The following is a 24,650-nucleotide window of genomic DNA, read 5'->3' on the forward strand; positions in this document are numbered from 1 at the left end:
TTGAGTGTCTAAACTAATGACTTTTGATATAAAACTAAAATAGCAATGGCAAATAATTACAAAACTCTAAATTATCCATGATCCACAGGAATACTCCAGACAGTCTTTTAAAATATACAACTTATATACATAAACACACAATACAGCCAAATTGCTCCACGTCATTTATTTTTGTGGAAAGCCAGTGCAGGCCTGAGCGGCGGTCATATTTTGTACCGCCATGCGGTACATCTAGTTACTAAACTGATAGTTGTGGTCCTGGATGCTGATTGGTCAATAAAGAGCTCCAGCCATACTAAAACACATTAGCTACTATAAATGAATAACCCTTTATCACTTAATGATTTTAGACACATTTGAAATGGGTGGTCAATTAGAAATGTCTGACATAGACCAGAGTTCAGTACTAAAACTGCTGTTTACAGTTATTTACTGCCTGTGATTATACATATATTTGCTGTAATTTAAAAGTCCACTATTCAATTAACAGGTAATTGCTTGTATTTTGGTTTTAAATCAATTTTATGTTTTTTAAAAGAAAATTGTCTGTATTTTTACAGAGTTATGTGTAATTCTTTCTGTGAAATTAGAAAACAAAGAAAATAAGGTAACTGCAGAAATCATTCAGCAGTCATTCATCATGTTTTCCTTGAAAATCATTAAAGGGGGGGTGAAATGCTATTTCATGCATACTGAGTTTTTTACACTGTTAAAGAGTTGGATTCCCAAGCTAAACATGGACAAAGTTTAAAAAAATTAAATTGTACGTTTGAAGGAGTATTTCTGTTCCAAAAATGCTCCTTCCGGTTTGTCACAAGTTTCGGAAAGTTTAGGCTTGTTTGTATGAAGGACTAAAAATGACAAACGAAAAATAAATAAATAAATAAATAAAAGTAGAAATAAATAAATAAATGCAGAAATAATAGTAAAAATAAATACATTTTGGTAATATAAATGGCTATTTCTGTATTTTTACATGTATTTATTTATTTATTTATGCATTTCTATATGTATTTATTTATGTATTTATACATTTATTTATATATTTATGTATTTATATATTTATTTATTTATATATCTATATATGTATTTATTTATACATTTATTTATTCCTACATTTATTTATTTCTGTATTTCCACATTTCTACATTTATTTTTCCCTGTGCATGTATGCTAATTGACCAATGGCTAAGCCACGCCCCCAAACGCGATGAGCCAATCACAGTACGCAGAGCTAACCCAATACACTTGGACGTTATCTGCTTCCTCGTCCATTGCAATGCATTGCGGTTATCAGTTTTCATTCGTTTTTATGTTTTTTTCTTGTCATTTTGGCTTTAAAACAGCGTGTGTGTGTGATTTTGGTTGGGTGACAGTTGTAGGTTACAGTTTGACAAGAGTTTACAGTTTGACAAAAGCACAATGTTGTGTTTTACACAAATATAAGTAGGCTAAACACTTATTGTGTCAATTATGTCCTGTATGAACAAAATGGAGTATGTTTTTATGTTTCCACTGTTCGATCGCGCCCCGGCGCCCGCTCTCTGACACACACACACACACACACACACACGCACACATTCCAGCAATGCAATCTTGACATCGCAGCCTGTTCATTATTCTGCGCTCCCACCAAACGCGAATAGAGCGTCAAATTCGCGCGTATCCGCGTCTAGTTCGACGCTTGAACATTTTGAATCCAAAGCGAATAGGACGCGCGTATAAAGCGAGCGTTTGAAGCGAAATAGCACCAAACTATAACGTTTACACTGTGAACTGTAAATCTTTGTTCTGGAGCTGAAGCTTATCGACCTTCTCAACAATAAAATTATTAATATAACCCTCCGATGCATATTTAAGGCCCTTTTGGTGACATCGAGATGATATATAATCAGCTGCCAAAGCGCCTGTTACCGAATGTTGACTGAGTGAGTGGAGGGGGCGTGGTTAGCCATTGGTCAATTAGCATGCAGGGAAAAATAAATGTAGAAATGTGGAAATACAGAAATAAATAAATGTAGAAATGTGGAAATACAGAAATAAATAAATGTAGAAATGTGGAAATACAGAAATAAATAAATGTAGGAATAAATAAATGTATAAATAAATACATACAGTGCAATGCATAAGTGAATACACCCATGCTAAAGTTGACTAAAAAGAGGAATAAAAAATCATATTTTGTAAATTGAACTTAATGCCTTAATTTAAAAAATTAGGAAAAATCCAACCTTTAAGGACACCAATTTTCTTTGTGAATGAATAATGTATCGTAAATAAATAAATGTTCTTCCTTAAAATACATGGTGCATAAGTGAGTACACCCCTATGTTAAATTCCCATAGAGGCAGGCAGATTTTTATTTTTAAGTATTTTTTTTAATTTTTTTTTAGGATACTATGCATCCTGATAAAGTTCCCTTGGCCTTTGGAATTAAAATAGCCCCACATCATCACATAGCCTTCACCATACCTAGAGATTGACATGGTTTTATTTCAGTTAGCCTAATAGCTGGTTTGATTTGCATTGAGAGATGATCTTATGGAAAGTACTCCATGCCAATCTCTAGGTATGGTGAAGGCTATGTCATGATGTGGGGCTATTTTAATTCCAAAGGCCAAGGGAACTTTATCAGGATGCATAGTATCCTAAAAAATTTTTTTTTTAAATACTTAAAAATAAAAATCTGCCTGCCTCTATGGGAATTTAACATAGGGGTGTACTCACTTATGCACCATGTATTTTAAGGAAGAACATTTATTTATTTACAATACATTATTCATTCACAAAGAAAATTGGTGTCCTTAAAGGTTGGATTTTTCCTAATTTTTTAAATTAAGGCATTAAGTTCAATTTACAAAATATGATTTTTTATTCCTCTTTTTAGTCAACTTTAGCATGGGTGTATTCACATATGCATTGCACTGTATATAAATATATAAATAAATAAATATATAAATACATAAATACATAAATATATAAATAAATGTATAAATACATAAATAAATACATATAGAAATGCATAAATAAATACATGTAAAAATACAGAAATAGCCATTTATATTACCAGAATGTATTTATTTTTACTATTATTTCTGCATTTATTTATTTATTTCTACTTTTATTTATTTATTTATTTATTTTTCGTTCTGTCATTTTTAGTCCTTCATATGTTTGAGGTGCGCCTTGCCTCGCCTGAAATGTATGCGAGAGTAGGCGGCTGCAGTGAGGGGAGGAGTGAAAAAAGCGCAGGCAAGACGGACAGTTCTCTCTTCTCGCAGTGGATCTGACACCTGTGAGATCAAAGACGGATATCGCGGGATTCACGCTCGTGCACAGTGTTGCTATTAAACTGGATGGAATTTAAGTTCTGTTGCTTTTATATGAAAATAAATATAATGAACAAGACACCCAAAGTAGCCTACTTATTAAATTCCATTCCAAATACATGTTTATCAGTCTTTTTTTCTTTAATACAGACATTTTTTTTAATTTATTTATTTATTTATTTTATAAAAATTACATTGCATAACCGGAGATCGCACTGTTAGATAGTTTGGGAATATTCACACATAACGTATACACATAAAACATGATATCAGAGTTTTAAAATCAAACATTTTAAAAAGAGAACAATACATCACGGTTGTTTAAACCAATGAACATTAAGCTGTGTCGTCAGCAAGTCGTTTCCCATCATGCTTTTGATCAGCGCAGTCAGTGGAGAGCAACTGCGCTCGACTGCAGAATCCGACAGGTGTGCCTTGCGCTCGCGAGAGACATCAAAGCAAGGCGGACCGCACTCGGACACATTTCTAACCGGCATGCATCTCACGCTGATCACCGGTGATCGATTCTGCGCAGATTTTGCTCATCTCAAACAAGCCTTTTTTTTCGAGTATAGGCATGTGTGACGTCAGATGTAACGGAATTTCCTTATACGGGTCCTAAGGGCACTTCTGCCGGAAGAACCGCGGGCGCGCGCGCACTCGTAGACCAGAGCAAGAGAGCGAAAGCAGTACGCCATCAAAGCGCTGTGCTCGGCTTTAGGGAAGTCAATGTCACCAAAGAAGTGGGTTTTTGGTTGCCAGGGCAAGACAACCCTGCTTGATTCCCAAAGAACCCGGCGTTAAGGGAGCAGTGGATGGAGTTTGTTTTTCCAGAACATCAACGGAGGTTGTGCAAGTGTTCTTGTTTGTTCCCTGCATTTCGACGATGATTGTTTTATAAACAAAGCCCAGATCACGGATTTGCAGATCGTCTAATGCTTAAGGATCGAGCAGTCACAATGATAAAGGTTCGCGGTCGTGCGTTGGAACCGGACGGTGAGTAAAACTGCTTCTATTGTCTCTGTGTGTTGTTAGCTCGGCGCGTTAGCTACCACACAGCTTTAGCTTCGCCCACACGGCCCGCCCCCAGACGCTCGGTTTTTTCCGGAAAGACTCGGTACAGCCTATCTTTCTTTTATAAATATAATAAAACTGAAGACTTTTTTGAGATATGAAGGATGCAATACTACAGGTACTCAAGATTAACAGGAGATTGAGTGAAATCCCCCCCCCCCCCTTTAAGCATGTGGGGGTTAAAGTGAGTTGTTTTTAAGGTTAAATATAGTATTTTTACATACAGTAGGCTACATACAGTATTGAGTTATTATTTATTGTATAGTCTTTTAATCTTGTATCACAAATGCTCATTTTGATCATCATTTCATTGTCTTATTCTCCCCTAATTTCATATTTTATGTCTTTTATGAATATTTTTCCAAATTGCTGCACATTCAGGGCTTTGTGTGTGTGTTTGTGTGACTCTGTTTGTATGTGTGTGTGTGTGTGTGTGTGTGTGTGTGTGTGTGTGTGTGTATGTGTGTGTGCGCGCTGAAGCAGATTCAAATTAGCCGCCATTACTTTTCCGTTGTTTAGTGCCTCCCGCGAACAACGGTTTGCTGATCTGTTGATTAAGTTTGGATCTGTATCAAGGGCAAGCGGGAGATTTGAATTCAGTCAACGCTCTTGAAGTGGATTGTAATTTGTGAGATTAACTGTGGTGTAGGGGTTGAAACAGACAGGGGGTGGAGGCTATACATTATATAAAAATATCAAAGGATTCACAAACAGAAATAGTTTTAATTGCTTTCTTATTGTGGGAATGAAAGATAGTCTTGATATAATTGCATTTCTTTTTCAACAACCAAAACAAAGGTAGGATTTTATTGTACTTACATTTATGTATATGGAATTTAGCCAAAAATTTAAATTTAATTTATAATATAGTACATTGGCTGAAAGTTTTGGAAAGATTTGTCTAGATTTATAATTGACAAATTTTTATTTGTGTTTAGAAAACGTTATATTTGGTTTTAATAATATTCCCTCAAATAAAAGGAAATATTATTAAAACCAAATGTAACGTTTTCTAAACACAAAGAAAAAGTTGTAAATTATAAATCTAGATACATCTTTCAAACATTTCAGCCAAATGAGCCAATGTATTGCAAAAAGAACAGTTCAGATCAATATCCTTTTAAAATTTAACAAGAAAATGATTTACTGAGTATTTTGAAAATTATTTCCTTTATTTTATTTACCAATAAATATTTGTTTGGTAAAGTCTAGATGGCCTTCCATAACAAACCTTCAGCCAGTCTATTCCAGTAAACAATACAGTTTGGCCTGGTGACAATGTTTTTTTTTTAAATAACGAACGAATATTTTTATTAACATTTACGACTCTGGGGGCAAAACAAATTTTTCCAATTGCAGTATCAAATAAATCAAAGGAAGAAAGGGCCGCAATACTGGTTTGGGTATTAGCTCTGAATAATGCCAAGACCCCTGTGGGAATCGCATCCATGACAATAGAAAACTCCCTGGGCGTCACTGGAATTTTATGGAAATCTAGAAACTCTAGAAAAAGTAAGTTAGCAGCATACCTTCTTGTTTTAGTAATTGATCTACTCGTATTATACCTGCTAAAAACCATCTTTCAAAAAATAAGGATTTATTTTTAAATAATATATTGTAATTGTTCCAAATTAAATATCTATGGGGTGAAAACGTATGCTTATATAAAAGGGACCAAGCAAGCAACATTTGTTTGTGAACACAAGACAAGTTTAGAGGGATTTTCTCAATTTTATAATTGCAAATCAAGGAGAAACTCTGGAAACTCTGGAGAAAACAAGACTGGGTATGAAATTTCAAAGAGAATTTGGATTTAGAATGAAATGTCTAATCCAATTAATTTAAAAAATATATAATTTAAAGTACTGAAATCAAGGAAGTTCAAACCACCTGATTCATAAGTATTCATTATTATAGACTTTCTAATATAATGAGTTTTGTTTCTCCAAAGAAAATTAAATAAAGCAGTATCAATAGCTTTACACATCTCCTTAGAAACAGTGAGTGAAGTCGCAGTATAGACTAATCTTGACAGTCCTTCAGCCCGCCAGGCCAAAGTTGCAAGGATGGTTTTTCCGCTCACAGGCACCAGGTCCGAGGCTCGGGTCCGCATTGACAGCGTTCACATTAGCTATTTTTCATGCGAACCGTGCCCCGTTCCGAACTAAACTGCCAGTGTGAAAGCACCCGCAATGCTTTCTTTAATCTTTAGTTGATTTATCTAAGGCTGTGGCTTGAAGTCAGTTGTTGTTCTTGCGTTTCTGCTCATCTCTTCTCTTTTTAGCGCAATTTTCCACTGGACAAATTGCGATTGTTAACTCATGATTTCTGTTTCTTTGCGTCTGTGCGCACCAATCTTGCACTTCTATCTACTCCTCAAAGAGACCACCTGACTTCGGGTTTTCGGCATAATGTTAAGGAAGGTCTAATCTCGGGAACGCACAAAAAAAAAATCCAGGAAAAGATTTACTATCTCTTAGTGTTGTGATCCCATGAGGTGAGAAAATTGCGCTAAAACACTCACTGAGTTTTTATTACTTGTTTTCTGTTCTTGTTGTTTCAATGATTCTCATTGTTATTATCAGCTGTATTCAATAATGGTCAATTATCACCATGGTCAACTAATCAATTACTTATCTCATTAACTTCAACACTGCTTCATTTTTACTTTTAACACTCTGTAGTGTGGACACACATGTACACTGAGGAGTGTTAATTTAACACTGGGGATTTTGCTGTGCAGGGCAATAAATCCACTTGACCTTAAATCTCTAAATTCCTTAATTTCTGTGTAGTAGTGCAGTATTTGACAGTGTGGAGTTTGACAACTGTCTGAATTTGACAATTAAATCAATTCTGTCATAGTTTTTATTTATTTTATTTTATTTTTTATCTCTGCTCACTTTCTAAAATCATTCCTTTCTTTCGGAGAGGTTCTCTAGAGGTTTCATCACACGTTTCATCACATCCCGGCTGGATTACTGCAACTACCTCTATTAACCACTTCCTGCTCAGCTACTGTTCGAACGCTCTTGCTTACTGCTCCGCGCTTTGCTCTATCGCTTTTATATTTTTATATTTTATCTCCTTTTATCACCTAATTTTAACTTCAGCAAATCAGCACAGAGCTCAAACGCTTGGATTACTACAAAAAAGCAGAATTTTTTTATTCGACCAGCCTCCCACTGAAAGCTTACATTCCGGGGAAGAGAAAACACAACTGCCTAAATTCATAAGGATAAGAGAAAATGCCTCTTCTGGAATCTACTTGCTGCACTAACTGCCACAGACTTTTACAAAGGATTGCAGTTCTTGAAACAAAGTTACTTGCGGGACCACCAAACCAGACGGAACACACAACAGAGCTCCGTCATGGACGCCCTCAGCATACAGGCGGTGAGTCCCATGACTCTAGTGCTCCTCGACAGGCCATACTGAGTGTAGAGAAACAAGCCGATCGACTTACAAATCAATGGCACAAACAGGGAGCGAGACCCAAAGGCACTCGAGACATCAGATTGTCACGAGTATCACATATTACCGCAGTAGCATCCTCTACCCCAGATACGGCTCTGACAAGGATTGCAAACACTGGTCTCCTACCACCGCCTATACATCTTGAGAACAGATTTGAAGTACTAATGAATGTAAATGAGGAATCCCCAAACGTGATGAATGTGATCGAACACAGACTGAATGGGCCAGTGGCTAACACTGATGCTAACTGGCGCTCAAGGTCAAGCAGACAGTGGCACTCAGCTCAGAACACAGCCGAGCCCAGGACTCTGATAGTGGGAGACTCCATAATCCGAAACATAAGTAACAGGGATACAACTACGTGCTGCCTTCCACAAGCAACAACTTCTGATGTAAACTGGGAACTTGAGAACATTCTGATGAAACATAAGACTGCAAATCGACTCATCATTCATGTGGGGAAGAATAATATTCATAAAGAGCAGTCAGAACTCCTTAAGAAGGATTTCAATGAAATTTTTGAAACACTTAAAAGACTGCAAGTTCAAACATTCATCAGTGGACCACTCCCAGCAAGAGGAACAAACAGGTTTTCACGGTTGCTTGGGCTTAATATTATCATGAATGCAAGAGAGGAGACAATAGCAGGTACAAGTGTGTTTATTAATGAATAAACAGAGTGGTCAGAGAGTCCAAAGCACGACACACAGGGGCGGGAGAGTGACACAGGGACCTCGACGAGCAACCAGGCTGGTGATGATTGATGAACAAAGTGATGATCCGAATCCAGGCGAGAGACGACGAAGAACAGAGATGAAGACACGATGAATAATCCAACTGGAACATAGATCACAGGGAACAGCCAAACGGGACAGGAACAACCACCGGAATACACCATAAAGCTCTGACAACAGAAGACACCGGTCACAGAGAATAAATAGGTGAGTAGATGGGAATCAGCTGGCGCTGCTGATCAGAGATAATCGGAGGACACACCCACACTAATTAACACACAACAATCACACAAGACAAGGAAAAGGCAGAATATTCATAAACCGTGACAGTACCCCCCTTCCTAGGGGTACTGGCGGCGGCGTTCCCAGACACCCTTACCTGTCGATTGTAATCATCGATAACATTCCGGACGGCAACCTTCCCAGTCCACCAGGTACTGGAATCCGCGTCCCCTCTGTCTCGAGTCCAGAATACGATTGACCGAATATGTTGATTCCCCATCTACGAGTCACGGCGGAGGAGGAACCGGTGCCGGCGGATTAAGGCGAGAATGAAATACTGGTTTTAATTTGGATACATGAAAGACGGAATGAATTCTCCTGTACGCAGTAGGAAGTTTGAGTCGGACTGCCACCGGACTAAGGATCTTGGTGACAGTAAACGGGCCGATTAATTTGGGAGCAAGTTTATTAGAGACGGAACGGAGTGGAATGTTCTTAGTTGAAAGCTACATTTTTTGACCAACAACGTAAACGGGAGGCTTCGACCGGTGGCGATCGGCCTTGGTGCGCGCCCCCACCTGGAGCAGAGTCTCACGGGCTCTGGTCCATGTGTGGTGACACCTCTGGATGAAAGCGTCGGCGGAGGGGACCGCGACGTCGGATTCCAGGCTAGGAAAAACTGGTGGCTGATAACCTACACTACACTCAAACGGAGATAGTCCCGTGGATGACACTGGTAACGAGTTATAAGCGTACTCAACCATTGAGAGTTGCTGGCTCCAGGAGGAAGGATTCTTGGAAACTAAACATCGCAACACTCTCTCCAGATCCTGGTTGGCTGATGAAATCTAGTGCAATGTGGGACCAGGGTCTAGAACTTTCTCAGCGTTCTCAGCGGTTGGAGTAACCCATCTGGGGGTCGATTGGAAGTCTTACCAGTGGCACAAACCGAGCAAGCCAAAACAAAACTGCGAATGTCACGAGCCATAAGTGGCCACTAGAATCGTTGCCTGACCAAAAAACTGGTGCGATTAACTCCTGGATGACAAGCCACATTAGAACAATGCCCCCACTGAATAACGTCAGACCTTACTTCCTCCCGTACAAATAAACGGTTCGGTGGGCCACCGGGCGGAGGCGTCACCCCTTCTAAGGCCGTCTTGACCTTCGATTCGATCTCCCATGTGAGTGTGGAGACAAATAGGGTCTCAGGTAAAATGCACTCGGGAGTGGACGGGCGTTCAGAATTGTCAAAAATACGCGACAAAGCATCGGGTTTGATGTTCTTGGAACCCGGGCGGTACGAGAGAGAAAAATCAAAACGACCGAAAAAAAGGGCCCACCAAGCCTGCCTGGAGTTGAGTCTTTTGGCGGTTCTGATATATTCCAAATTCTTGTGATCAGTCCAGATGATAAAAGGTACCCCGACCCTTCTAATCATTGACGCCATTCCTCTAACGTTAATTTGACTGCTAACAACTCTCTGTTACCAATGTCATAGTTACGTTCGGCAGGAGATAATCGATGAGACAAAAACGCGCACGGATGCATCTTGTCGTCTGTGGAAGAACGTTGTGAGAGAACTGCGCCTACCCCCACCTCTGACGCATCGACCTCCACCACAAACTGACGTGAGGGATCAGGGGCTATCAAGATGGGAGCTGAAACAAAGCGACTTTTCAGTTTGGCGAATACAGGCAGTCAGAGGAGCGGCTAGTTGGCTGAAATTGCGAATGAAACGCCGATAGAAATTAGCGAACCCCAGAAACCTCTGTAGGGCCTTACGGGAATCTGGGCTTGGCCAATCTACCACAGCCTTAACCCTCTGGGGTCTGGGGTGTTTTTGGGGTCCTTGAGATGTTCTGACATGCCCTGACATTTGTGCTTTTTTCAGTTGCTTATAAACATATTAATGGCAAAGGTGTAAATTCACTCTATATAGCACAAACCGGACTTCCATAATATGTGAGCCACATGTATGTACATGTTTTCATTTTTGAGAGAATAATGTTTATGCATGGTTATCGAAAAAACTAAAAATTAAAGTTTCTGAAATAAGGCCACAAAACACATACTAAATATGTGGCAATAAGACTTTTGACTAATGGATGTCATCGCCTAGTGTTTTTTCTTCAAAATGATATGAAAATCATCCTGCCTAATCATTCACATAAAACGATACATTGATTTTAGTTTTGTGAAACACTTTTAGTTTGGAAAGCCAATATGCGGATGGGGCGTAAACGCTCCAACAGCATCATGCATATTTAGTAGTTCACACCTGGTGAGACTACGTCCCTGCATACTTAATGAGCCATTCATTCAGGTGTGTCACCTATAGCTAACTTAAATATACAAGCTTCATAAAAATGATCATTCTAGGAGAAAATTTCAGATGGCATTTAGAGGCTTTTGCATCTGAACTCTTCATATATACACACACACATATATATATGCATGCACATACATACTTTATAATCTTTTCAAAACTAGTCAACGTCTTTCAAAACTAAAGTATACATTTTATCATACGTATTTCAAAGTAAAGGATTCATTAGTTATTTGATGATTTTATTTTTGACAAAACACATACAGTATATATTCCTCATGCATTGTGCAAACTCTAAACTGTTAACATGGGAGCCGAAATAAAAACGGACACGCCACGCAGCTGAGATGCTTACGCCACGCATCCAGTGTTTCACCGGCCTTATCCAGCGGATGTGGGCGTTTCACAGGTTTGTATGGATCGCCTCACATTTGCGTTTGAATAGCGCGGTCTCCGTAGGCGGAGTCACATTAAAACTTAATTAGCTGAGATGAGAACGACTGACATCTCTCTCTTGACATACATATTATATAAACTGTGAATATTTGTTTTTTATAAAAATTACTTCATTTAAAAGAAAAGAATTTAAGCTTCATGCCTGTGTGTCTGTATGCCTGTTTGACTGAGTATTTGCTGAGTTACAGTTCATTTTCGGACGCGTTTCAGAATTGACTTTACTGACGGAGAGTAGGCAGAACTCGCATCATGTTTATTTTTCTTTATTTGGCGAAAAGCACAACACTTTTTTTTGTGTATGCTCATAATAAAAACAAATACACACTAAACCGGATCGATTGATGTATAACACAAGCATATAAGATAAAAAAAAAAAAAAAATTGTAATTTTTTTTTTGCACTCATACGGAAAAAAACGAGCCTATCGCGCCGGCGCGATAGCCGACCCCAGGGGGTTAACCTTGTCAGGGTCCATACGTACTCCCTCAGATGAGATGATGAAACAGACTGTGCATGAAAATCACATTTCTCCGCCTTGACAAAAAGCCCATTCTCTAGCAACCTCTGAAGTACTCGTCGGACGTGCTGCACGTGTTCCTGGAGAGAAGATGAAAAAATCAATATGTCTTCCAGGTAGACATATATGAACTGATCTACCATATCTCGCAGCACGTCGTTGACGAGTACCTGGAAGACCGCTGTGGAGTTGGACAGCCCGAAAGGCATGACCAAATATTCAAAGTGCCCCCTGGGGGTATTAAAAGCAGTCTTCCATTCATCCCCCTTCCTAATGCGAACCAAATGATAGGCATTCCGTAAATCCAATTTTGTGAAGTCTGATGCTCCCTGCAACCTCTCGAAAGCTGAAGACATCAGCGGCAAAGGATAAGTATTCTTTACCGTGATGTTGTTCTACCCCCGGTAGTCAATACAAGGTCGTAGAGACCCATCCTTCTTACCCACAAAAAAGAACCCCGCCCCCGCAGGTGAAGAGGAAGGCTGGATGAACCCTGATGCTAGAGAATCAGAAATACATTTCTCCATGGCCTCCCTCTCTGGAACAGAAAGTGAGTATAACTTGCCCTTAGGCGGAGACTTACCTGGCAGTAAATCTATTGCACAGTCATAGGGACGGTGCGGAGGGAGAGAAGCAGCACGGGACTTACTGAACACCTCCTTCAGGTCTAGGTACTCAACGGGCACGTTAGACAAATCCACTGCCTCCTCCTGAAACACAGACACAGGTACAGACGGACAGGCACTGAGTGCTCCATGCGGAGATGGAGTTCTGGCACCAGTCCACTCTGGGGTTATGTAACGTGAGCCAGGGGTGACCAAGAACTATGTGTGCCAGGGGTGAGTCCAGGAGGAGGAATGATAAAGTCTCAGTATGATTGCCTGATGTGGTGAGAGTTAAGGGTTCAGTGGTGAGAGCAATATTGGGAAGACTTTGACCGGTAAGTGCGTTGACAGATATGGTGTGAGTAAGTGTGGTGATGGGGATGTGGAGCTTATGTGCGAGCTTATGTTCCATAAAGTTGCCCTCCGCTCCTGAGTCCAGTAGGGCGTGACAGTTGTGAGTGCCGGTTGCCCATCTCAGTCTTACCTGGAGGAGCATGGACGATGGTGATGAGGTCTTCTCGGCGGAGATCCCACCCGATAGTAGCCTCAGGTTTACTATCGGGTTTGGCCTTTTACTGGACAGGCATTAAGGAAGTGCTCCCCCACAGTATAGACAGAGTCTCTGGGATCTCCGCCTCTCCTTCTCCTCCCAGGAAAGCTGAGCTCTACCCAACTGCATGGGCTCGTTATCGCCGACTGGGCTGACCGTGTCCCCGCCGCTGGCCCGTGGTTCCTCCGTCTCTCCAGGACAACGAACCGGGAGAATGCGGCGTTCCATTCTGGAGAGACATGCATCCACTCTGAGTGCCAGTCCGTTCAAACTCGTAGGCAGGTCCAGCGCGTAGGTCTCTTGTTGGACACGCTCAGCCAGCCCACGCAGGAAAATGTCCCACTGCGCCTCCTCGTTCCATTGGCACTCGGCCGCCAGTGTACAAAACTCGATAGAGTAGTCGGAAACAGATCGGTTACCCTGCTGTAAGTCGGCGAGAAATCTGGCTGCCTCTCTTCCTGCCGCAGACCGATCAAACACCCTCTTCATTTCTTAGGCGAGTGCCTGGAACGAGGCGCAGCATGGGTCTTTGTTCTCCCACACCACCGTTCCCCATAACGCTGCCCTTCCAGTCAGCAACGTCAGTACGAAGGCCACCTTCATTCTTTCATTCTGAAAAGTGCGGGGTTGTAATGAGAAGTGCATTGAGCATCTAGTCAGGAACGCTCTGCAAAAGGTTCTCCTCAGTATGCCTCCGGAACCGGAAGACAAGGCTCCGACTGGAAGGGCAACTCCGATGGTGCGGGCTAAACCAGCGGTGTGGGCGGCGCAGCGGGACTCTGTAGATGTTGGAACTGTTGGGTGAGCTCGGACACCTGCGTCACTAAAGCTTCACCATACCTAGAGATTGGCATGGTTTTATTTAGGGCTGAACGATTAATTGCATTTGCGATAATATCGCGATATGATGAAATGCGATTTGTTTAACCGTAAAGCTGCGATTATAGTCTGGTCACGTGACACGCGAGAGTAAACCAGTCTGTATTGCAGATGAAGCATCAACTTGGCACGCGACACATATTAGACCTGGCTACAGGAAATAACAGTTTGTTTAATTTATGTGATATTGTGTTATAGATTCTCTCCAACGATTCTGTATCGATTAAGATCATTTTAGATTTATGTCTGAGCTTAGTTTTAAACACAGACATGACGACGCGCGTGCTTTATAAACCGTATTCTGCTTGCTTCTGTCTCACACACACACACACACACACACACACACACACACACACACGACACCACTCGAACCTTACGAGAAATAATCTTTAATAAAGTTCGGAAAAGTTGAAGCGAATTACAAGGACATTCGCAGGCTTCATTGCACAAGATATAAGATATGAGTGCGCGGTCTCGCCCGCCGGTATTTTACTTATAAATGTTCTAGGCATCATATGTCTTGGAATGCAGTTGGCTTATATATTAAAAATATGAAAATAACCGACAGAAGCTGCTTTCAATTTCAAATACTCACGTGCGTTTTGCGAAGAGCGTTTGAGCATGCGGCTGTGAGCGACTCTGTCTACGTGGTTAAATGTTTGCATCTCAAAATGCTTTTATGACGCAAAAATAATGTGACACAGTCAGTTATTAAACAGACAGGACAAACCATATCTTATAATTTCAAAAGAGATGAAAATGTTCAGACAGCCTACTCTTAAATAGGCTACTGAAAGCACTCTTTGTTTATTGCTTGTAATATTTTTTTCCCTCTTTGTTATTTGTTTTGAAGCTATATATTTTTAAAATTATTAACATGTAATTCTATTAATTTAGTTTTTTAATGTGTAATTATTATAAGTAGGCCTACTTATAATTATGTAATTAAATATTTTAAGTTTTATTAATAAGATCAGTTAAAGAAAAAAAATGTATCGGCTCATGAGGTGCCTAAAGATTCCCTTCCCTTTTTTACAATGATTTATTGCTTGTTTTTGTTGAATAATAGAAAAGATAAAGATCTTAAAAACTAATCGCATATATTAAATCGCAATCGCAATATTGGTAAAAAAAAATCGCAGTTAGATTATTTTCCAAAATCGTCCAGCCCTAGTTTTATTTCAGTTAGCCTAATAGCTGGTTTGATTTGCATTGAGAGATGATCTTATGGAAAGTACTCCATGCCAATCTCTAGGTATGGTGAAGGCTATGTGATGATGTGGGGCTATTTTAATTCCAAAGGCCAAGGGAACTTTATCAGGATGCATAGTATCCTGTATCCATGAAGTAACTGGCCTTTGAAAATAAAAATCTGCCTGCCTCTATGGGAATTTAACATAGGGGTGTCCAGACTTATGCACCCTGTATTTTAAGGAAGAACATTTATTTATTTACGATACATTATTCATTCACAAAGAAAATTGGTGTCCTTAAAGGTTGGATTTTTCCTATTTTTTTTAATTAAGGCATTAAGTTAAATTTCCAAAAGATGATTTTTTATTCCTCTTTTTAGTCAACTTTAGCATGGGTGTCTAAACTTATGCATAGAACTGTATGTGTCGGGTCCCCGCTCTGATAACAGTAACTTTCTCAAATGTTTACAGAACAAGCGGGAACCCAGTGTGCCTGTATCTTTCTCTATTGCTGTTCGATTACATGATAGAAAGTCTAAGGCCTTCAAAAGCCGTACAGAAAACCCATCTAATCTGGTTCCTATTACACGCCAAACTACGATTGCTGTGGGGACAAAAAGTAAGACTGTTAAGTTAGCACTTTTAAACATCCGCTCACTTAAAAATAAATCACTTCTAGTCAATGACTTAATAACCACATACAACCTGGATTTTATGTTTCTAAAACTTGGCTAGAAGAAAACTGCAGTGCAACAGTCCTCAATGAAACATCCCCTCCTAACTTTACTTTTATGAGTGTCTGCAGAGCTGTTAGGAGAGGTAGCGGCTCTTTTTAAAGATGTCTATCAATGTAAGCAAATATAATTTGGTAATTACCCGTCTTTCGAATATTTGGGTATTGTGTTAAAAGGTGCTCCACACATTTTACTTATCATTGTTTACAGGCCTCCAAAATACTCTCCAGCCTTTGCTGAGGACTTTACAGAACTGTTATCAGCAATTACCTCAGAGTTTGACTGTTTTGCTATTGCTGGAGATTTTAACATTCACATAGATAATGCAGAAACCAATATGGCAAAAGAAATCAAAACTGTTTTAAAAACTTTTGATCTGACTCAGCATGTACATGGACCCACACACAATCGTGGACACTCTAGATTTACTTATCAGTAAGGGTCTAAACATTTCATCGATTGTTATTAAGGATGTAGCACTGTCTGATCATTTCTGTATTTTCTTTGATATATTGATCTCTCCTGCCACTGAAGCTAGATCTGTGTCTGTCAATAAGAGATGCTTAAATGAGAACACCAGTGTACTATTTATGAAGGCTATATCTTTAACACCAAGCATATCTGCTGACTCTGTTGATTTTCTCCTTGATTCTTTTAACTCAAAAGTTAAAAGTGTAATTGATGATAATGCTCCTGTGAAAGTCAGGAAGAGTGGCAGACAAAAAGCACCTTGGAGAAACTCAACAGCAGTGCAAAATATGAAAAGACAATGTAGAAAAGCAGAGCGCATGTGGCGGAAGACTAAACTTGTAGTCCATTATAACATCTACAAAGACAGCCTTCATGCTTTCAATATGGAACTAGGCAAAGCTAGACAGACTTTCTTCTCAAATATTATAAACAGTAATTTAAACAACACACGCACTCTTTTTGCTACTGTAGAGAGACTGACAAACCCCCCAAGCCAGATTCCCAGTGAAATGCTCTCAGAGAACAAGTGCAGTGAGATTGCTTCTTTCTTCTCTGAGAAAATCATTAATATCAGAAAGGTGATCAGCACATCCTTGAGTTGCGCTGGGGTCAGACAGATCAAACCACCTGAGAAAGTAGTTACTATGTCTGATTTCAAAGAAATTGATGGCAAAATTTTGGAAGAAACCGTACAGCACCTTAAAACATCAACCTGCGCTCTTGACACACTTCCCACATCTTTTTTCAAAAGTGTGTTAAACAGTTTAGAAGCAGATCTTCTACAGGTGGTAAATGCCTCATTTCTCTCTGGGAGTTTTCCAAACTCCCTGAAAACTGCAGTTGTCAAGCCCCTCCTGAAAAAGAGCAATCTGGATAAGACCATATTAAGCAACTATAGACCGATCTCAAATCTTCCTTTCATAGGCAAGATCATTGAAAAAGTTGTCTTCAGTCAGCTGAACAAATTCTTATGCTCGAATGGATACTTTGACATTTTTCAATCTGGTTTCCGACGGCATCACAGCACAAAGACAGCGCTCATAAAAATAATAAATGATGTTTTATAAACAAAGTTCGGGAGGAGCACGTTCAAATAATCAATCCAATCTACTTGTCATCAAACAATTATGTCTACCCTAATCAGCATGACAAGAAGTATATATATATTCACTCTGTCAACTCACCTAAGATTCCTTGACAGTTTTTCAGCATCCCTCCACCACCCCGACTCCTCACTCTTGGCTCATTCTTTTACAGCCAGGAATACGGGGGTAGTACTCCCGTACTACCCAGGCCAAATACCGAGCCCGGAGCCCTCTCCTCAGACAGCACGCCAAATAAGCTTTTATTCTAACTGACTTATTTGTAAGTGTGAACTCGTGAAACGATATTCGCTTAAATACTGATTCAGGCAAATTATCAGTGCTGGTACTACTCGACCTCAGTGCTGCATTTGACACTGTCGATCATAACATACTTCTTGACAGGCTGGAAAACTGGGTGGGGCTTTCTGGGATAGTCCTAAAATGGTTCAGGTCATACTTAGATGGGAGAGGTTATTATGTGAGTATAGGAGACCATAAGTCTGAGTGGACATCCATGACATGCGGAGTCCCTCAAGGCTCCATTCTTGCGCCACTCCTGTATATCCTGTATATGCTCCCAATGAGCCAAATAATGAGAAAGAACCAAATTGCTTACCACAGCTATGCAGACGACAGACAGATCTACTTAGCCCTATCGCCTAACGATTACAGCCCCATTGACTCCCTGTGCCAATGCATTGATGAAGTCAACAGTTGGATGTGCCAAAACTTTCTTAAGTTAAACAAAGACAAAACTGAAGTCATTGCGTTTGGAAACAAAGATGAAGTTCTCAAGGTTAACGCATACCTTCACTCTAGGTGTCAAACAACTAAAAATCAAGTCAGGAATCTTGGTGTGTCCCTAGAGTCAGACCTTAGTTTCAGTAGTCATGTCAAAGCAGTAACTAAATCAGCATACTATCATCTGAAAAATATAGAATTAGATGCTTTGTTTCCAGACAAGACTTAGAGAAACTTGTTCATGCTTTCATCACCAGCAGGGTGGATTATTGTAACGGACTCCTCACTGGCCTTCCCAAAAAGACCATAAGACAGTTGCAGCTCATACAGAACGCTGCCGCCAGGATTCTGAGCAGAACCAGAAAACATATCACACCAGTCCTCAGGTCTTTACACTGGCTCCCAGTTAGATTTAGGATTGATTTTAAAATATTATTACTGGTATATAAATCATTCAATGGCCTAGGACCTCAATATATTGCAGATATGCTCACTGAATATAAACCCAACAGATCACTCAGATCACTAGGATCATATCAGCTAGAAATACCAAGGGTTCACTCTAAGCATGGCAAGTCCGCTTTTAGCTATTATGCCAGCGGCAGCTGGAACCAGCTTCCAGAGGAGATCAGATGTGCTCCTACAGTAGGGATGGGCATTCGATTAAATTTTCTTAGTCGATCGTCGGGAGAATTAACGATCGACTATCGATTAATCATTAATATTTTTATATTGAAATTCATTATTTCTTTAACTTTTTATAAATTAAAAATGCAATGAAAATACAAAAATACAGTTTGTTTGTCCTCGATGAGATCTTTATTACAAGAAGATCAACTTGTGGCAGTGAAACTGGACGTTCGGTAGACTTGAAGATATGCCCTGTGGTGCTCTAAAACAGCGGAACCTGCAGCTGCGAGCCGGCGTTCTTAAACAGAGACCCATGGCCACTTCATCCGTTTTCTGTGATCGGATGGCTATCCGATCGTGAAAAGACCAAATGTAAATGCCCTCCGAAACGCATTCGAGACGGATTTAAATCCGATTGCTCAAACCACTTCAGGAGGAGATCTGAAACGCATTCCAGACGAAACTGGACAAGAGTAAATGCATCTGGTTGTTGAAACCACATATGTAAATTTGACTTATCCCAAAAATGCTAAGAAATAAACGTGTGAGAGCGTGTTATAGGCTATATGTCATGTTATAGCCAGATATGACGACGCTAACGTTACTTCAACACGCATCACCACAGATGAGCATCTATTCATCAAGCCAACGTGCAAACTATCGCAAATCAAAGTGAAAGTCATTCATCAACACACAATCATCTTCATTAAAAGTAAAGAACCGAAATGATCTTACCAGGGCTGTTGCCGCAATATCTTGTTGCGGTCTTTGATTTAGAAATTTTCTCTGATGATCAATAAAATGCAGCTCATATCAGTTGCTTTCGATGACGTGCAACAATTTAAATATGCATATAGCGCGGGAATTCAAGATCGGATTTATATCCGTTTTGCAAAAACACATTTATGTGACCAGGTGTAAATGGAATCGTTTTGATAAATCAGATAGCTATCCGATCTGAGAAAACGCACGAAGTTCCCATAGCACCAGTCTACTGATTTCTGTTGAGAAAGATAAGCATGTTGACATGATCTGGGATCAGACGCGACCGCAACCTGGTGACAGCCAGTCCAGCCGCCGAAAACACCCGCTCTGAGGGGACTGACGTTGCCGGGATGCACAAGTACCTCTGCGCTAAAATGAATTCCATTGCTTCAAGACTCACACTACGCAACACAACCTGCATTAGTTTAATTGATAACAAAACGTGATCGACGAAATTCTTAACGATCAATTATCGATCGTCGATTAATCATGCCCATCCCTATCCTACAGTAGTCACATTCAAATCCAGACTCAAAACACATCTGTTTAGCTATGCATTTACTGAATGAGCACTGTGCCAGTTTATAATGAACAACGCGTTATGGTTATTGTGTTATTATTTCAAACGGTGTACACACAGAATAGAGGGGTGGGGTGAGCAAAGCTCATTATCATTTAAAGACACATGCACTTAAACGGCATGCTGAAAACAGAGCTGTTTTTGACCAGGTAAAATGAGTGTGAGAATAAATACTAATGAGAATTTTTAATTAAAGTATATTACAAACTTTTAATTTAGACCCTAAAGAATCATATTAGCTTGTACAAAAATGCCATTATATGACCCCTTTAAGGTCAATATAAGTCTTTTTGTGGCAAGTGACCCAGGTAAGTGAGGCAAGTGACTTCAAATTTACCGGTATCGTGTTTAGGCATAGGTTAACTTACTGAATGGACACGAATGTGTTAGTTATTTGGCCCCTGTTTTTTCTACTTGACTTTATGGCTTCTTGATCAATTAGGCCTAGTGTTGAGCTCAAGTTGAACTTGTAAAACAAAAATGTTACTTTTCATATATACTTTCACTGTGTGAGGTTTGATTGTGATAGGAGTAAAGGAAAAAATAAGCCCATTAGGGTGTATTTTGGGCATATTCGATTAGAATATTACTCATTTGCATATTCAAATTCATTTTCAAAGAAACTTCTAATACAAAATGTTTTACTTTTCATGTAGACTTTCATTGTGTAACGTTTTATTGTGGTAGGAGTAAAATAAAAAATTAAGCCTATGCGGGTATATTTTGGGTAGCCTATATTCGATTAGTGTATAGCTCATTTGCATATTCAAATTCATTTTCAAAGAAACTTGTAATACAAAAAAATTTACTTTTCATGGATACTTTCATTGTATAAAGGTTTATTTTGATAGGAGTAAAGGAAAAAAAATAGCCCCATTGGGGTGTATTGTTGTCTGGCCTTACTGGCACCCATCTTGGATTGATGAGAATTAAACATTTCCTCCACTAGGATTTCTTAGGACTTTTAGTATGTTGTTCTGGACACCTCATAGAAATGATCTATGCTGAAAAAAATTATTTTACAATTAGTTCTATTTTTGGCTCTAAAATGAGTTACTTTGCCTGGACTAGGAGGCGATGTCGATGTTTTCTCTATCACTCAATGTGTCAAGGCGAGCCAATCAGGGATGAGTTCCCTAATGAATATTCTTCCCCTACCACCCTGCAAAAAGAAAATTCGCTTCCCGGTGGGCAGCTGGCCAATGTGGGCCGGTCCACCCGGTACACAAATATACTGTATATATTTTTTAAATTACGGAAATCAAAATATTACATCTCTACGCAAATGGATGAGTGAGTCGATCGCACGGGCGCGGCCGACAAGGAGTGTGTTTTGTGTTTTGTGTTCATGTGAGTGTATTGCCCTCCCTCCCTGTTAATTAGTTTGGTCCACTCCATTGCGTAACTTGAAATACGCCCCTTTTCACGTCTCATTTACAGAGAGAGAGAGAGAGAGAGGCTTGTTTGAGATGAGCAAAATCTGCACAGAACCAGAGCCCGTCTACGGAGAGCCTGCCCACTCCCTATTAAGTCCTATTGTACCGAATTTTGGTTGTAGTTCCACTAGAGTTCCACTGGGGGTGATCGCCATGAGTGCAAAATGAATGGGAGTCTGTGGGGCTAGACGGCTAAATTTGTCTCTTTCACCCGACTGCCGTTGAGAAATCTCAGATTTGATTGTAGATTTTGCAAGTTCAACATGGGTTATAGGTCGAAAGTTGAATGAACGAGTACTTATGTCCTTTCGATTTCTTACAGGTTGAGTTGTTGTTGCCCATAACACGCTAGCATTCTGCTAATGAACGCTAATTGGTCAGTGAAGGACTGACCAGTGAAGGACTGATTACGACCAGAGATACCGCTAGATGGCATCGTGGCATCCGAAGCGGGACAAGAAACAAACAAAACAAAAACTCGTCTAGCACTTGCATTTACCTGTGTCAGCTGTGTTGTGTGTTTACCTGTGTCAGCTGTGTTGTCGATGCCTCGAGAGAAAAGAAAGTGCAGAGCGCAAAAGCACCAAAGTGACTGAAGGATTGCCGTAAAGCAGTATCTCTGGTCGTACGATGTGTATGATGTCATTGACACTTTAAAATACTTTTTAAAGCAAATAAGTGACTCTAAAAAATCTAACACCCAGCAATGTGTAATTTCTTTGCATCTCCTTTCGAATACAACATTCAAATTACTAGACAAAAAATTATATCCTGAGAAAAGTGGATTTTGATGGATATAGCGCCATAGACCTCCATTCATTCTGCACCCGTCCTGTGAGCGCCCTCATATGGAATCAGAGTGGAACTGCAACCAGTTCAGAAGCCGGAAGTGTACTGAGAGTGAAACTTCTCGCCATATTAGACATTCTCTGGCAGAACCGATTATAGGTATCCATATAAGGCCTTTATTATATGATATCTATGGAACCGATCACCGGTTATGACCGCGAGATGCATGCCGGTTAGAAATGAGTGCGGTCCGCCTTGCTCTGATGTCATGCTGACGTATGTCAAAAAACTCTCCTGAGCGCAAGGCAGACGTGTCGAATTGTGCAGTCGAGCGCAGTTGCTCTCCACCGACTGCGCTGATCAAAAGCATGATGGGAAACGACTCGCTGACGACACAGCTTAATGCTCATTGGTTTAAACAACCGTGATGTATTGTTCTCTTTTAAACTGTTTGATCTCATGTTTTTATGTGTATAAATTATGTGTTAGTATTCCCAAACTCTCTGACAGTGTGATATATTGGTTATTTGATTGTGGTCATATTTATAAATATATACAGGTGCTGGTCATAAAATTAGAATATCATCAAAAAGTTGATTTATTTCAAGAATTCAACTTAACAGGTGAAACTAATATATTATATAGACTCATTACATGCAAAGTGAGATATTTCAAGCCTTTATTTGTTAAAATTTTGATGATTATGGCTTACAGCTTATGAAACCCACAAAATCAAAATCCCATAAAATCAGAATATTACATGAAATCACACAGTAATTACACACTGATACCATGGTCATTGAACCAGGTTTTGGTTATTTTGGCAGTGTGGGCAGGTGCAAATCCTGCTGGAAAATGAAGTCAGCATCTCCATAAAGCTTGTCTGCTGAAGGAAGCATGAAGTGCTCTGGAAATGTCCTGGTAGACGGCTGCGTTGAGTGGACAGCACAGTGGACCAACACCAGCTGATGACATGGCTCCCCAAACCAACACAGACTGTGGAAACTTCACACTGGACTTCAAGCATCTTGGATTGTGTGCCTCTCCATTCTTCCTCCAGACTCTGGGACCTTGGTTTCCAAATGAGATGCAAAATTTGCTCTCATCAGAAAAGAGGACTTTGGTCCACTGTGCTTTATTAAATCCAGAGTCAACGCAGCCGTCTACCAGGACATGTCCAGAGCACTTCATGCTTCCTTCATTTTCCAGCAGGATTTGCACCGGCCCACACTGCCAAAATAACCAAAACCTGGTTCAATGACCATGGTATCACTGTGTAATTACTGTGTGATTTCATTTAATATTCTAATTTTCTGGGATTTTGATTTTGTAGGTTTCATAAGCTGTAAGCCATAATCATCCAAATTTTAACAAATAAAGGCTTGAAATATCTCACTTTGCATGTAATGAGTCTATATAATATATTAGTTTCACCTGTTAAGTTGAATTCTTGAAATAAATCAACTTTTTGATGATATTCTAATTTTATGACCAGCACCTATATATATATATATATATATATATATATATATATATATATATATATATATATATATATATGCCTGTAATTACAGTAAAAATGATTGATAAACACGTATTTGGTATGTAATTAAATGGGTGTCTTGTTCATTATAATTATTTTCATATAAAAGCAACAAAACTTAAATTACATCCAGTTTATTAGAAACACTGTGCATGAGTGTGAATCCCGCGATATCCGTCTTTGATCTCGCAGGTGTCAGATCCACTGCGAGAAGAGAGAACTGTCCGTCTTGCCTGCGCTTTTTCACTCCTCCCCTCACTGCAGCCGCCTACTCTCGCATACATTTCAGGCGAGGCTAGGGCGCATCTCAAACAAGCCTATTGATCCGTTACAGCGAATTTCTCTGAGCAGATAATTACAAATAATTGTCCATGGATGAAAAGGTGGAAGAAAAGAAAAGGTGGAGCTGAAAAGTTACGCGCTAAAAGCGTCAGTTTAATGTCACATGATAGCCTTATAGTATGCCACGAGGATTCGTGTTATTGCAAAATAGTTTCAGTCTTAATTCAGG

This window comes from Scardinius erythrophthalmus, assembly GCF_964197995.2.
Source record: "Scardinius erythrophthalmus genome assembly, chromosome: 5".
Taxonomy (NCBI): domain Eukaryota; kingdom Metazoa; phylum Chordata; class Actinopteri; order Cypriniformes; family Leuciscidae; genus Scardinius; species Scardinius erythrophthalmus.